Source organism: Neofelis nebulosa, chromosome 2 (genome assembly GCF_028018385.1).
Source record: "Neofelis nebulosa isolate mNeoNeb1 chromosome 2, mNeoNeb1.pri, whole genome shotgun sequence".
Classification (NCBI taxonomy): domain Eukaryota; kingdom Metazoa; phylum Chordata; class Mammalia; order Carnivora; family Felidae; genus Neofelis; species Neofelis nebulosa.
In genome coordinates, this window is record NC_080783.1 from 122,728,145 (window position 1) to 122,740,870 (window position 12,726).

At 49.6% G+C, this 12,726-nt stretch overlaps 1 protein-coding gene across 3 annotated transcripts in view; it reads right to left on the minus strand.

Annotated features, from left to right (window-relative positions):
• Positions 1-12,726, minus strand: part of MAB21L3 (mab-21 like 3) — a 138,303-nt gene that overhangs the window by 18,844 nt on the left and 106,733 nt on the right. Inside the window, exons 7-8 of one of the 3 annotated variants that reach the window (XR_009257798.1) lie at positions 4,727-4,812; positions 1,710-1,809 (exon numbers count right to left, since the gene is read on the minus strand). The gene's annotated coding sequence lies outside the window, so the exon portion shown is untranslated. Of the gene's footprint in view, positions 1-1,709; positions 1,810-4,543; positions 4,813-7,474; positions 8,004-12,726 lie in introns of those variants that run through there. The other 2 variants (XM_058716097.1, XM_058716098.1) reach the window with 2 other exon arrangements.

Here is a 12,726-nt window from a genome sequence, read left to right on the forward strand (position 1 = left end):
ATAGGAAATAAGAATTTAGAACTTGGAGCTGGCATTAAGAAGCAATTTATAAACAATTTTTGTCCTTCCAAGACCCTGACACTGTTTAGACCCCCTTTTGGGGAATATGTGGCATGACTATTTCTAAAGGTGTCTGCTCCTCATTCGACCTCAGGTGCTTACTCTTAGCGACCTTGTGGGCACAGTCCTTCATACATTCGATAAATCTTCAATGAGCACCATTTGTTCCAAGCACTGTAGTAAGTCCCTGGGACATAAACATGAAATAAACCTTGGTCTCTCACCTTGGGATACTTAGGTCTATTGGAAGAGATCGCTCCCTTGACTAAACGCTGAAATTCATTGGGACAAGTGGCCATAATAAAACTGTGAACCAGAGGCCGAGGAAGTTCTGAGAGATCCAGGTCAGTCCTGCCTGATGTAGGTATGGGGCGAGGTGGGTTTAAGTGGTGGAGGCACAAGAAGGGTCTTCCCAAGCAGAGCAAAAGTTAACTTTTGAGTGGTAGGACAAGTGCATAGGCACGGAAAATATGTTTGGAAACCTGCATGCATTTTGTGCACCCTCTAGGATCCAGGGTATGTGGAGGAGAATGGTGGGTGAAGGGCTCGGAGAGCCCAGCTCATTTTGAAAGAAAGTGTTTTGTGGGCCTTACATACAGAAGGATAGGCTGGCAAATTAAAACAAAACTGTGCTGGCTATTGGTTGTTGTTGTTGTTGTTTTTATTGGCTTCTCTTTGCAACCAGCTTTTATTTCTACCGCCGGTGCCCTTTATTACAGCGGCTGGAAGCCTGGGGACCGACTGCTCATCCCATTCTCCTTCATATCCAGGGATCTGAACACCATTAGCTGTCAGCCAATGAGATTCACTTGCTTGAGATTGGGAGATTGGGAAATGGAAGGGCCTGGGAAGCATGTTCTGTGTTCCTCTGTCTCCGGCAGCCGCTTCTCAGTGCTTGGGCTTTGGCAGAAACAAAGATTTACCAAGTTCTCAAGGGACCCCGTCAGCTACCCGCTTCACTGCCATAGGACAGGCGTGATCATCAGTAGAAGTTTTCTGCAGTTTCCTGACCTGGACAGCAGCGACAACTTTTTTTAACCGTAGGACCACAGCTGCAGTGGTGAACCTAAGAGCTAGCATCTTCCTCCGACTTCCACTAATCCCACTTTCCCAACAGGTTTGTAGACACCTAATCCCCTCTATTAAATCTCTCTGTTTGAAATTCCAAGAGTAGGTGCTCTTTTCCTGACTGAACTCTGACTGCTACCATATCATTATACAGGAAAGTGAGGCACAAAACCACCCTTAACTCATGCAATCAGTGACCTGTCTACATAGAAAATCTACAGATAATTTTAGAACTGTTCCTCAAGAACAGTTCATCAAGGAAAACGTTCGTCAAAGAAAGTTCAGCAAGGTTGCTAGATAGTAAGACTTACGTATTTAAAAAAAATCAATCGCACAAGTCACAAACCTGGATGTTATCCTTGATTCTTTCCTCTCCATCACCCCTCACATCTAATCAATCACCAAGTCCCCTTGATTATACCTACCCAACGTTTTGCAAATACATCAACACCCCCCTGCCGCCACCCTCATCAGACCACCCAAGGCTTCTCCCCTAGATGACTAACTTAGCCCATTTGGGCTGCTTATTGAAGAAATACCACAGACTGGCTGGCTGATAAACCACAGAAAGTTTTTCTCACCGTTCTGGAGGCCAGGAAGTCCCGGATGAAGGTGGCGACGGAAAGCTTCTTGGTGAGAGCCCCCTTCCTGGTTCAGAGGTCGGTGCCTTTTCATTGCATGCTGATAGGAGAGAAGGGATTAGGAAGCTCTCTGGGCCTGTCTTATAAGGGCACTAATCTTATTCACGAGGCCTCCACCTCATGATTCATCACCTCCCAAAGGGCCACCTCCAAACACCATGACATTGGCGGCTGGGTTTCAACATATGAAGGGGGGCGGAGGAGGGGACAAACATTCAGTCCCTAGCGACTACGCTAACAGCCTCCTAACTGGTCTTCCGGATGTAGCTTTACCTTCTTGAATTCTTCATGGCACAGCTGGAAAGGTCTTTCTGAAACACGAACTCAATCCCAGCATTCTCCTGCTTCAAAATCTTCCCATTTCTCTTGGGATCCATTCCAAACTCTTCTGTGTGGGTTACAAAGTCCTTCACAGCCTGCCCTCTGTCTCACTCTCTGTTCTACTCTCTCTACGCCACTCGTCTCTTGAGGGCTCCAGCCTTACTGTGATTTTGTTGTATTCTCAAATAAGCCTTTTTAAAAATTATATTTATTTTGAGAGAGAGAGAGAGAGCACGCACGCATGAGAGCGGGAGAGGGGCTGAGGGAAGGGGAGAATCTTAAGCAGGTTCCATGCCCAGGGCAGAGCCTGGCCCGAGGCTCGATCTCACGATAGAGAGATGATAACCTGAACCGAAGTCAGTAGTTCGATGCTTAATTGACTGAGCCACTCAGGCGCCCCTCAAATAAGCCTTTTCAGGAACAGTTATCTCTGAGAGCCTCACCCTTCTCCTTAGCCCCTCCCACCCTTTGGCTCCTAATCAGGCTTCCGGCTGGGGATTGTACCTCCTGTCCTCCCACTTGGTGAACTGAGCCCAGAGCCCTGCCCGGGGCTCTCCTAGCCATCCCCCTGCCCCACCATGGCACCTACTATACTTTATTGTTCCTGCTTGTTTAATTGTTGTTCTCCATCATCCAACTGTGAGATCCACTGAGGCTGGGAATGTGGAGATCATTGTACTTCCAGTGCTGACACATGGGAGGCACCCATTAAATATTTGTTCAAAATAAACCCTTACTCTAGGCCCTCTTCAGTTGTTAGACTGAGGGGTGAGGAGGTGCAGGAGGAAGGGAGGCTAGGACAAAGACAACCAAGGCTCTACTAATGGGTTACTGTCCTGCACAAGCCACCAAAGGGGACCACAGGGAAGTTCATTTCCATCTCAGCAAATCCCAGGATGAGGTGAGGCACTTGTCTCAGGTATAAAATTTAGACAGGTACCAGAAAGTTCAGCAATCAAGATAAAGAATACTTGAATGAATATTAAAGAACCGTATTAGAGATGCAAGCAAAAAGAAAAAACTCGGGGAAAAGACTAATCCTGTCTATATGTAACACTTGTACATTTTATATTTTTGTCCTTCAAGGAGTTTTTACATCAATTTTAATTTTTCAAAATGTTGCATTAAGCTATCACTTAGTGTACTGATGACTGATTTGGGCATGCTCTTAACCTTTGTACCTCAGTCAAGTTCATCACTCACCTGCCTATTGTCCCTGCTCTGAAGGATCTGTAGTGTGTTTTACCAAACTCTGATGGTGGGAATTATTGTTTCCTTGTTCAGTACAATGTGTGTTATGGGGTTTTTTCATATAACCTTTATAAAGGAAAAGTGTTCTTTTTATTCCTGGCTTACTAAAAATATTTATTAGCAACGACCATTAAGTTTGAAAAGAGGTGCTTTTTAAGCATCTATTGATATGATCATGTAGTGTTTCTCCTTCAATGTTCTTACATTATTTCCCTCTTGCACAGGGAAATAAGGGTGCCTGGGTGGCTCAGCCAGTTGAGCACCTGACTGCGGCTCAGGTCATGATCTCAAGGCTCACGGGTTCGCCTCCCCCCCCCCCCCGCCCCCCTCCCCGCCCCCCCCCCCCCCGCCGGCTCGGCTCTGTGCTGACAGCTCAGAGCCTGGAACCTGCTTCAGATTCTGTGTCTCCCTCTCTCTCTGCCCCTCCCCCGCTCATGCTCTGTCTCTCTCTCAAATATAAATAAACTTTTTTTTTTTTCAACGTTTTTTATTTATTTTTGGGACAGAGAGAGACAGAGCATGAATGGGGGAGGGGCAGAGAGAGAGGGAGACACAGAATCGGAAACAGGCTCCAGGCTCCGAGCCATCAGCCCAGAGCCTGACGCGGGGCTCGAACTCACGGACCGCGAGATCGTGACCTGGCTAAAGTCGGACGCTTAACCGACTGCGCCACCCAGGCGCCCCTAAATAAACTTTTTTTTAAATGTAGTGAACTACATGAATAACAGTGAGAAAAGGTTTTCCTAATTTTTTGTTATCATCAACAGATAATAAGCATATCTACGGATCAGTTATCTTCTGTCATTTGAATTATATCTTTAGGTCAAATCCCCTCACATTCGTATTTGTGGAATTAGTGGGTTGCCGTTTTATTTGAAGCTTTTACCTTTTAAATGTTTCCCAAATTAAGCACATTTAAAAAAAAAAAAACAAAAACCATTATCCATAGTAGCAGTCTCCCTTCATGAGGGCCCCGGGGGAATTTGACACATTTTCACTTCCTACTTCCTCTCTTACTCTTTTCTGCCACCATTTATGTGTAAGGAGCTCGGGTCTGACAGTAGTAACCGTTCAGTAACTGTTAAACCTGATGGGAACTTTCAGTACCTTTTATAGGAAATAAAAGAAAATCCCCGCTCAACTGCACTTCAATTAAACATTTGGAGAGAAAAAAGAATTTTTAAACAAGCAAACAAAGAGAATCCCCACATATGGCAGGGTTCTTTTAGGGGAATTTGCTGCTTTAGAATCTCCTAACATGCGTGAGTGTTGCAGAAAAATTAAGTTGGAGCTTAGGTAGGAGAAAAGGTAGCCAACTCCTTTGTGTCTTCTCTTTCTATCTTGGCTGGGAATATGGGGTAGAGATTATTTCACGGCTGACTCACCGAGGGGCACCTCAGCCTCTTCTCTCTTTCTTTTTTCCAGGAGGATCTGTTGACTGTTGTTAAATTCGGTAAGTCACTGTGAAGTCCTGCAAAAGAATGAGACAGCAGCGTGTGGGGAAACTGAGGAAGGGAATGAGGTTGTGCAGGAGGAGTGTGCATGGTAGTTGGGGCAGTGGCCAGGACTCCAGTGTAAGCTCCTTGAGAGGGGGGCTTTGTCTCTCATCAGGGCTGCACCTGCCATGCTTAGTATAAAGCTGGACACACAGCAGCACCCAGTAAATACCTGGCAGTGAATTAAAGAATGAACCACGAAGTCCTGTCAAACCCCACCATCGAGGGCTGAGCTGAGGAGAGGAGTATAAGAAGTGATCAGAAAAATCCACAGACACGGCATCATGAATGCCAAGGGAAGAATGGTTTAAGTGGAGGGAAAAGACAGCATTGTGTCAAATTACGCTGAGAAGTCATAGCAGTTACAAAACAGTTCATTTGCAGTAAATATGAAAAACATCACAGCAATGACTTAGAAAATAAGGGTTTTGATGTCATTGTTGCTGTTTGTTCGCCTCATGGTAGGAAGTTCGGAGGGGCGGTGCCTCCACAATGGCCCAGTGCCTTTCTTTCTCTCTACCATTGGCAATGTGTTGGATTTCCCTCTCTTGTCACAAGATGGCTGCTGTGTCTTTGGCGATCGTGTCCACATCCACACCAGAAGGAGAGAGGATGCGCAAAAGAGTAAAGCAGGCCAGCTGAGTCTGTCCATTTTTTCTCAGGAACACCAAAGCTTTCCCAGAACAAGCTTTTACTTTCCTCTCTTTCCTCTCTAGGTCATGTGGTCACCTTTAGATCAATTCGGACCGAGAGTCTTAAGATTCTATCCTTGTGTTAATCAATCAGATTCATTCCCTGGGGCTGAGGAATGGCCTCTCCCCGAACTCAAGGGGTCTCCAATGGTGACTGAAAAGAAATGGGTTCTGTTGAAGGAACAGAGAGAGAATGCATGCTGGGTAGACAACGGATGATGTCTGAGGCACAAATCACATCTTTAAAAGACAGGATCCGCTGCGTCATGCGTAGGGTCCAGTATAAAACGGGATTCTGGAATGCTCTGTTCAACATACTAAGAATTTCCAGACAGCAACGGTGAAGCACTAAACCAAGCGTGGGGCCCTTCAGAGTATGGGTCCCTGGGCCACTGTCTTCCTCCCGTGCCTGTGAAGTCAGGCCTGGGCCCCAAGCTTTCCACTGGGCTAGGCAGCCGGGAGCTCAGTGGTCAACTCAGGTGAAGCGGGGAGGGGGAGGAGAGACGAATGTAGTGGGCTGAGGAGCTCATGGGGGTGAGGAAGTGGTAATGGCACCAAGACTCGCTGGAGAAAATAGACACGATGTGGTAGGAGAAGGCTGGCTAACTAGGGAAAGAGAGAAGAGCATGGGCAGAGGCTACATGTACCCAGGGAACTGCTGCTCGGGCGTTTTTTTGTCTCTCTTCGGGACCCACTTGATTTGGAGGCTGGCGGGGCTTCTGTGGAGAGCAGGTGGCGGGGGGAGCTGGGGCTGAGAGCTCCACTCACCCCTCACGGGGCACATGCTACCAAACCAGGGGACTGTGGAAACGGAGTGAGAAAAGGTAGGCTCGAATCCCACTTCCGCCAGGGATTAGCAAGACTGAGTCTCTGTCCCCTAAGGAGCTCGCTTGTCAACAGAGGATGGCCAAGCCTGCGTCACTCGGTCTATAGGGGGGGTCACTTGCTATGAAGGGAAGGCACGGTTATCGCCCTTTGAGCAGATACCCTCCACACAAAAGTCGGTCATCCTTCTCCCGCCAATTCCTCCACCACTGTTGACCCCTGCCACTCAATACCAAGTTTAAGAGGAGGTGTCAATTTTAGTAGGTTCCATTAACTATGCAATGATACTGTCAACGCAAGTGGTCGGTGGGATGGTGCAGGGAAGGGAGGGACAAGAAGAGGTAGACATGTTTGTTTATGTAAACCCACCCCGTTCCCCCGCTCCCCCCACCTTTGCCACCCATTGGAGACAGGCTCAGGGCTTATGCCCCCCAGGGATGTAAACAGTGCCTCAGTGATGTCACCCCCATCAGTGCCAGGAGACATAAATTTCATTTCCCAGAAAATGCAGCAGACAGTAGCTTCTGGGCAAACAGTGACTCTGGCAATAAATATTGGCAGAGGAGAGAGACCTTTAATGGAAGAGCTTTGTGAACCTGGATCAGCCAGGCTGTAAATCCCCAGACAGAGAGGGATTTAATATTTTAGATCAGAAGACAGATTCATCAGAGCAAAATAAATAATTCTATAGTCCGTCGGAGGCAATCGGCTATTAAAACGTAAGTATTAAAAATAAAAACCACATCTCAGGTAAGAAATCGTGGAATGAGGCGGAAGCCCCCCTCACCAGAATGAAAACCACCTAGTCTGGGCTCACAATTGAGTGGCCAGGCAGAGGGGCGTGTCCTCCTCCAGGAAGAGCCCGCAGAGCCAAGCGGGAGATGGTGGGCGGAGCCTCCGCTGGGCTCAGGGGTAGGAAGAGGGGCTGAGGGCAGAGCCAGGCAGTCAGATGGCACTGGATGCAACTTACCCTGGCAAAAACAAAGTGTGCAAGGAGGACAGCAAGAACTCACCTGGAAAACACAAAAAAAACACAAAAAGGACCCGTTGCAAGCTAACATAGAAGTCAGAAAGCGTCCACCGGATATCACGTGTCAACAAAATACGCCGGGAAACTAAGTGCTATGACATTTTAAGTAATATAATGTGAATTTCATCTCATTCTGTATTGCTCTGCAGTGAGGTTGCTTCACACACTGCCCGACTGCAGGAAGAAGACCAAGGCTTGTCTTCACCTTGCAAGATGTCTGGACATCTAAGGCTTTGGAACCCCTTGGTTCTTCCCAAAAGATGATGCCGACATCCAGGGGCAAAATCTTGCTCTGCTAGACCTGGGACGTCGCACACCACTCCACGACTGGTCAAGGCCAAAGGCAGACCTAAAGTGGGGACGATGCACTAAGGCAATGGCACTTCCACACCTTTCCGGCCAGTTCTGTAGAACGCTTGCATCCAGTGGGGTAAGCAGTGCGTCACTGTTCTTGCCCCATCAGATGAGGAAATGCAGGAAATTCAAAGAGGTTAGGTGACCTGCTCAGGGTCGCTTGACCTGGGGCTTCTTGCTCAAAGTCTGAAGCTTTTCTCACTTTATTACAAAGCAGTGCCAAATTCCAACTCGGCATGAGAAACTTTCTCTGGGAATTCTTTGTCTGCAATGAGAGATTCAAATGTGCACAGGCCAGTCTGGCGATTCCCTGGGGCTCCCCCAGCAGTCCCTGACACTAATCCCATTCTACAATTGACCCCCATGAAGAAGCATCCTCTGGACAAAAGGAGTGTCCTCTGAGGCCCGGAGGCCATCTTTTCTAGACCTGGCGCTGGTCTGAGCAGGCAGAGGTGAAGGTGGGTGTTCAGCCTATGGCGCTGGTCCCGTAGAATGTTTGCCCTGACTGCAGACCACTGGTTAACTTTCCTTGCTACCCGGTCTCTCTCCCACTAGTTATGGTCTCCCACCCTTGGCCTATATGGGCTGGAGTGAAGGTAGTGGGGCAGAAAGATATATCAGGCTCAAGTCACTGACAGTCTATACATCTCACTCTTTTTTTTTTAATTGTTTTTTAACGTTTATTTATTTTTGAGATAGAGAGACAGAGCATGAATGGGGGAGGGTCAGAGAGAGAGAGGGAGACACAGAATCTGAAACAGGCTCCAGGCTCTGAGCTGTCAGCACAGAGCCCGACGCGGGGCTCGAACTCACGGACCGCAAGATCATGACCTGAGCCGAAGGTGGACACTTAACCGACTGAGCCACCCAGGCGCCCCTATACATCTCACTCTTACTGAGAACGAGCAGTCCTAAAAATGTATCTGTAATCATCATGGCTGCCTGAAGACTGCCCCCTCTCACACCCTGGTGTCCAGAACAGTGGCCATGTTGGATAGATCTGTGTGTGTGTGTGTGTGTGTGTGTGTGTGTGCGTGGGTGTGCATGTGTGTGCCCACATATGCACCAGGGAGGAGTGGAGTGATCCAACTATTGAGCTATGCCCATATCAGTGGCTTTTAAGAGACTAAAAAGTATGGATGGAAGAGCTAGGCTTACTCCCCTTGGAAACAGGAAGTGAGCCTTTTTTGATATGTTAGACCAGGTGTCAGTAACGACAACCTGTGTGCCAAAATCTGGCCTGCGACCTGTTTTGGTGCAGCCAAGAAGCGAAGAGTGACTTCTACCTTTTTTAAGTGGTTGGAAAAAAATCAAAAGAATATCTCATGGCAAGGGATAATCATATGAAGTTTCGAACGTCAACATCCATATGATAAAGTTGCATCAGCACATCACCTCACTCCTTTGTTTACATAATTATCTGTGGCTGTTTTCACAGTTGACATAGATCTGCAACAGAGACCATTTGCCTACCCCTGGTCTAGGCTTTCAGTTCAAAAAACTTTCGAGGAGAACAGACTTGTGCCAAGCTCTGAGCTCATCTCTGAGGGGACACTCACTGTTCTTGTGAGGCCCCAGGACTAGTAGAAGGGCACGTGGGTGAAGCAGCTAGTCCTGTGTTCCTAGAGATGCCAGATCCAGTCCGGGACCCCGGGTTTGCAAAGAGATTCCAGTCTGAAGTAACGTGGCCTTTGCAAGGGGTCCTAGCCATTCACAATTCCACTGAGGGCACTGTTTTGTAGGAGAGTGAGCCGGGCCCTTGAGGCATACCCAGTGGTCCCTGCGAGTGCTCAGCCTATGGGCTGGCTCTCACATCCAGGTGCTGCCCTGCCCCAGCCTGTTCTGACCGGCTCTTTGCAAACAGGTGTGGGGAGACCTAGTCACGATAGGCTGACGTCCCTTGTGCCAGTTCTCCAGCAGTCCATGGGTCACCCACCCTCTGCATGTGGTTGTGTCCCCTGTTCCTTTAGTGGATTGTTTTATTGTTTTGCTATTGCTATTTTATTGTGGGTGCTGTATGCAATCTGGTCTCTCCCTCTTCCTGCACTCCCTGCCTCACACAGGTGTGAAATGTCTCTTTCCCCAGGTAGACCGCCAAGTCTCTCTGATGCCACCTTTGGTCAGTGGCTCCTCACAGGCGGCCGAGCCAAAGCCAGCAACCTTCAGCACCAAGCGCGAAGCAGTAACAAGAAAGCCGTGAATAATAAAATAGCATTCAAGATGCCAGCAGCCTCCACGTCAACCTGTTTGGTGGAGAACTCGAGGACCCCTCCGCTAAGCGTGAGAGAGAAAGTCTACCCTTAAAAGTTATACAGGTCATGGGGTTCTGCTCCTTTCGATGCCCAGGGCACACACGGTGTTTGTCCAAATGGCATCCATGAGCTGAGCTCAAAGGTAATGGCTGATCCCAACTTGAGCTTTGAAAGTGAGCCGCAAAGGTAACTCGTCTTTCTGCTGAATTGCAAGGACATATGACAGTCAAGGGGAAGGCCCCACAGGCACTGATTGCCAAGGAGAAGAAAGAAGAAAGGTAGGAAGTGAAAGGACCCCACTGGGACCTGAACTCGGGTCAGGGGCAACATGGAAGATGAGGAGGGAGTGCGCGCTTCCTCCAGGAAGGAAGGTTCTCGGCAGGAGGGGCGGTTCCGCTTGTGTAGGAAGGGGGCACTCGGAATGAAATGGGTCATCCTGGGGGGAGACTTGAAATGGGCTATGGGATTTACAAACGGGTGAGAGATTTCATTGGGGTGAGGGGCGGCCGTGCTCCGGGCCGTGGCATTTGCTCTCTGCGCCCAGTTTCCAGGCCTGTTTGGCCCAGCTGAGCTGCCCAGTGCCCGGGTGTGCTGGGCGGCGAGGGAGCCTCCGTCTGCGAGGTCCAAGGCCGGCTGGTGTCCTAGACAAAGCAAGGGTTCACACTAGGACAGGCTTGAGGTTGGAGTACTCTGGGGAGGCCCCAGATGCACTGGTGCCTTCCTTCACCGCCACTCTCGCCCACGTAGTAGAAAGTTGTATATGAACAAAACGTGTGTGATTCGAACCAGGATACCAACGCACTAATGGGAACTACACTGGTGGGATGGTAGAAGCTGTGTTCAAAAGCATGGTCTTCCCTTACTCTTTATAAGGGCATGGTTTCACAGGCAAGGATTGGGGGACGGAGCGTGAGTCTGTTGTACCTTCCGCATCAGCAAGCCCAGAGATGGGGCAGCTCTGGGTTGGTCCAGTGGCCGAACGGCATCGTCAGCCACCTGTCCCTTCACTTCCTCCTCTGCCCTCCTCACCTCCTGGCCTCGTCCTCGGGCTGTTCTCCTCCGTCAGAAGACAGCCGCCACATCCTTGCACCACAAAAGCCAGAAGCAAAAAGAGATCATGTCTTCCCTGAGTTCATTCTTAAGACCGAGGGTAGCTTTGCTAGAAGCCTTTCCCCGCGGACTTTTCCTCCTGCCGTGTTAGCTAGAACGGGATGCTCTGTCCAGCCCCGGTGGGATCGCTGGAAGGGGGATGGCATTATCAGGATGTGCTTGGATGAGTCGCACTGACTGACTTCACTCAAGATCCACGACCACTGACCTCAAGGAGGCCCTTCCGGCTGCCTGGCAACACACGTTATATTTATTCCTACAGCAGCACTTCTCGGACGTGAGTGTGCATCAGAGTCCCCTGGGGGCTTGCCAGAGCACAGAACGCCGGACTTGGCGCCACGGGAGGGCTGGAGTGGGCCTGATAATGTGCATTTCTGGTGAATTCTCAGATGACCCTCGTGCTGTGGGTCCCGCCCGGCACCACACTTTGGGAACCACTGCTCTAGATCGCTGGCAGTCTTACTGTCCTAGACAACACCATTGGCCTCCTCTTCCTCCTCAAACATCTTAGCGCTCCCCCTACGTGCCCCTCAATCTCGGCTGACACCCTGCGGCCTACTTCACTGAGAACAGAAGACCACCCGCTCCCACCATCACGACTAATGTACACTTTGGTTTCCCTTCTGCTGCTACGGGTGAACTGCCTTGCTCTGATTTAAGGCCCGTCCTACATCCGTGTGCTTGACCTTATCCCCTCTCTCCCGGCCGGGCTCATCCCTCCAAAAGCCGTTCCCCTCCCCAGAAAACCCGCTCTGCTATATTTCCATCCTCAAACCAAACGACAACAACAACAAAACAACAAAACCCCCAAACACCCCCTTGACCCCAATCCCTCCTCAGCCATTAGCTCAGTTGTGTTTCCCTTTACAGTGGAACTCTTGACATCTCTGTACTCACCCCGGCCCCCCTCGCTTCCTCTCTTTCCTTCCCTCTTGAATCCCATCCAGTCCAACTTCGGTTCCCACCTCTCTACTGCAACTGCTGCTGTCAAGGTTAGCCCTGACTTCCTGGTTCCCGATTCCCGGAGTGATGTCTGTCCCCATGTTACTCCGCTCGTCAGCAGCATCTGACACAGCCTGTCACTTCGCCCTCGGAACACCCTCTGTTGGCTTCTGGCCCCTGATCTCTCTTGGTTCCCCTCCCTCCTCTCTGGCTGTTCCTTATCAGTCTTTTTTGCAGAGCATTCTTCATTTCACTGGCCTCTACCGGTTGGAGAATCCCGGATAGAGTTCGGGCCAACATGCACACTCTCGCTTCTGCAGTTTCAGCTACCGTCAGGATTTGAAATGCCACCTACAAGCTGTGACTCCCAAATTTATATCTCCAGCCTGGATCTCTCCGCCGAGTTCCAGACGCATGCATCCCGTGGCATGCATCTCCAGATATATTAACGGGCACGGCAAAATTAACATCTCCCAGACTGGGCTCCTGCTTCTTCCCCGGCAACACAGCACACACATCCACGAGGCTTCTCCTTCCTGCTCACAGCACATGGAGCCTTCGTTCTCCAGCTCCTCACGCCAAAAGCTGGGAGCCATCCTTGCTTCTATTCTTTCCTCTCCCACCCTGCAAGCAAACCATCAGCAAATACCGGGGGGTCTACTTCAAAATGTACCCGGGATCTGA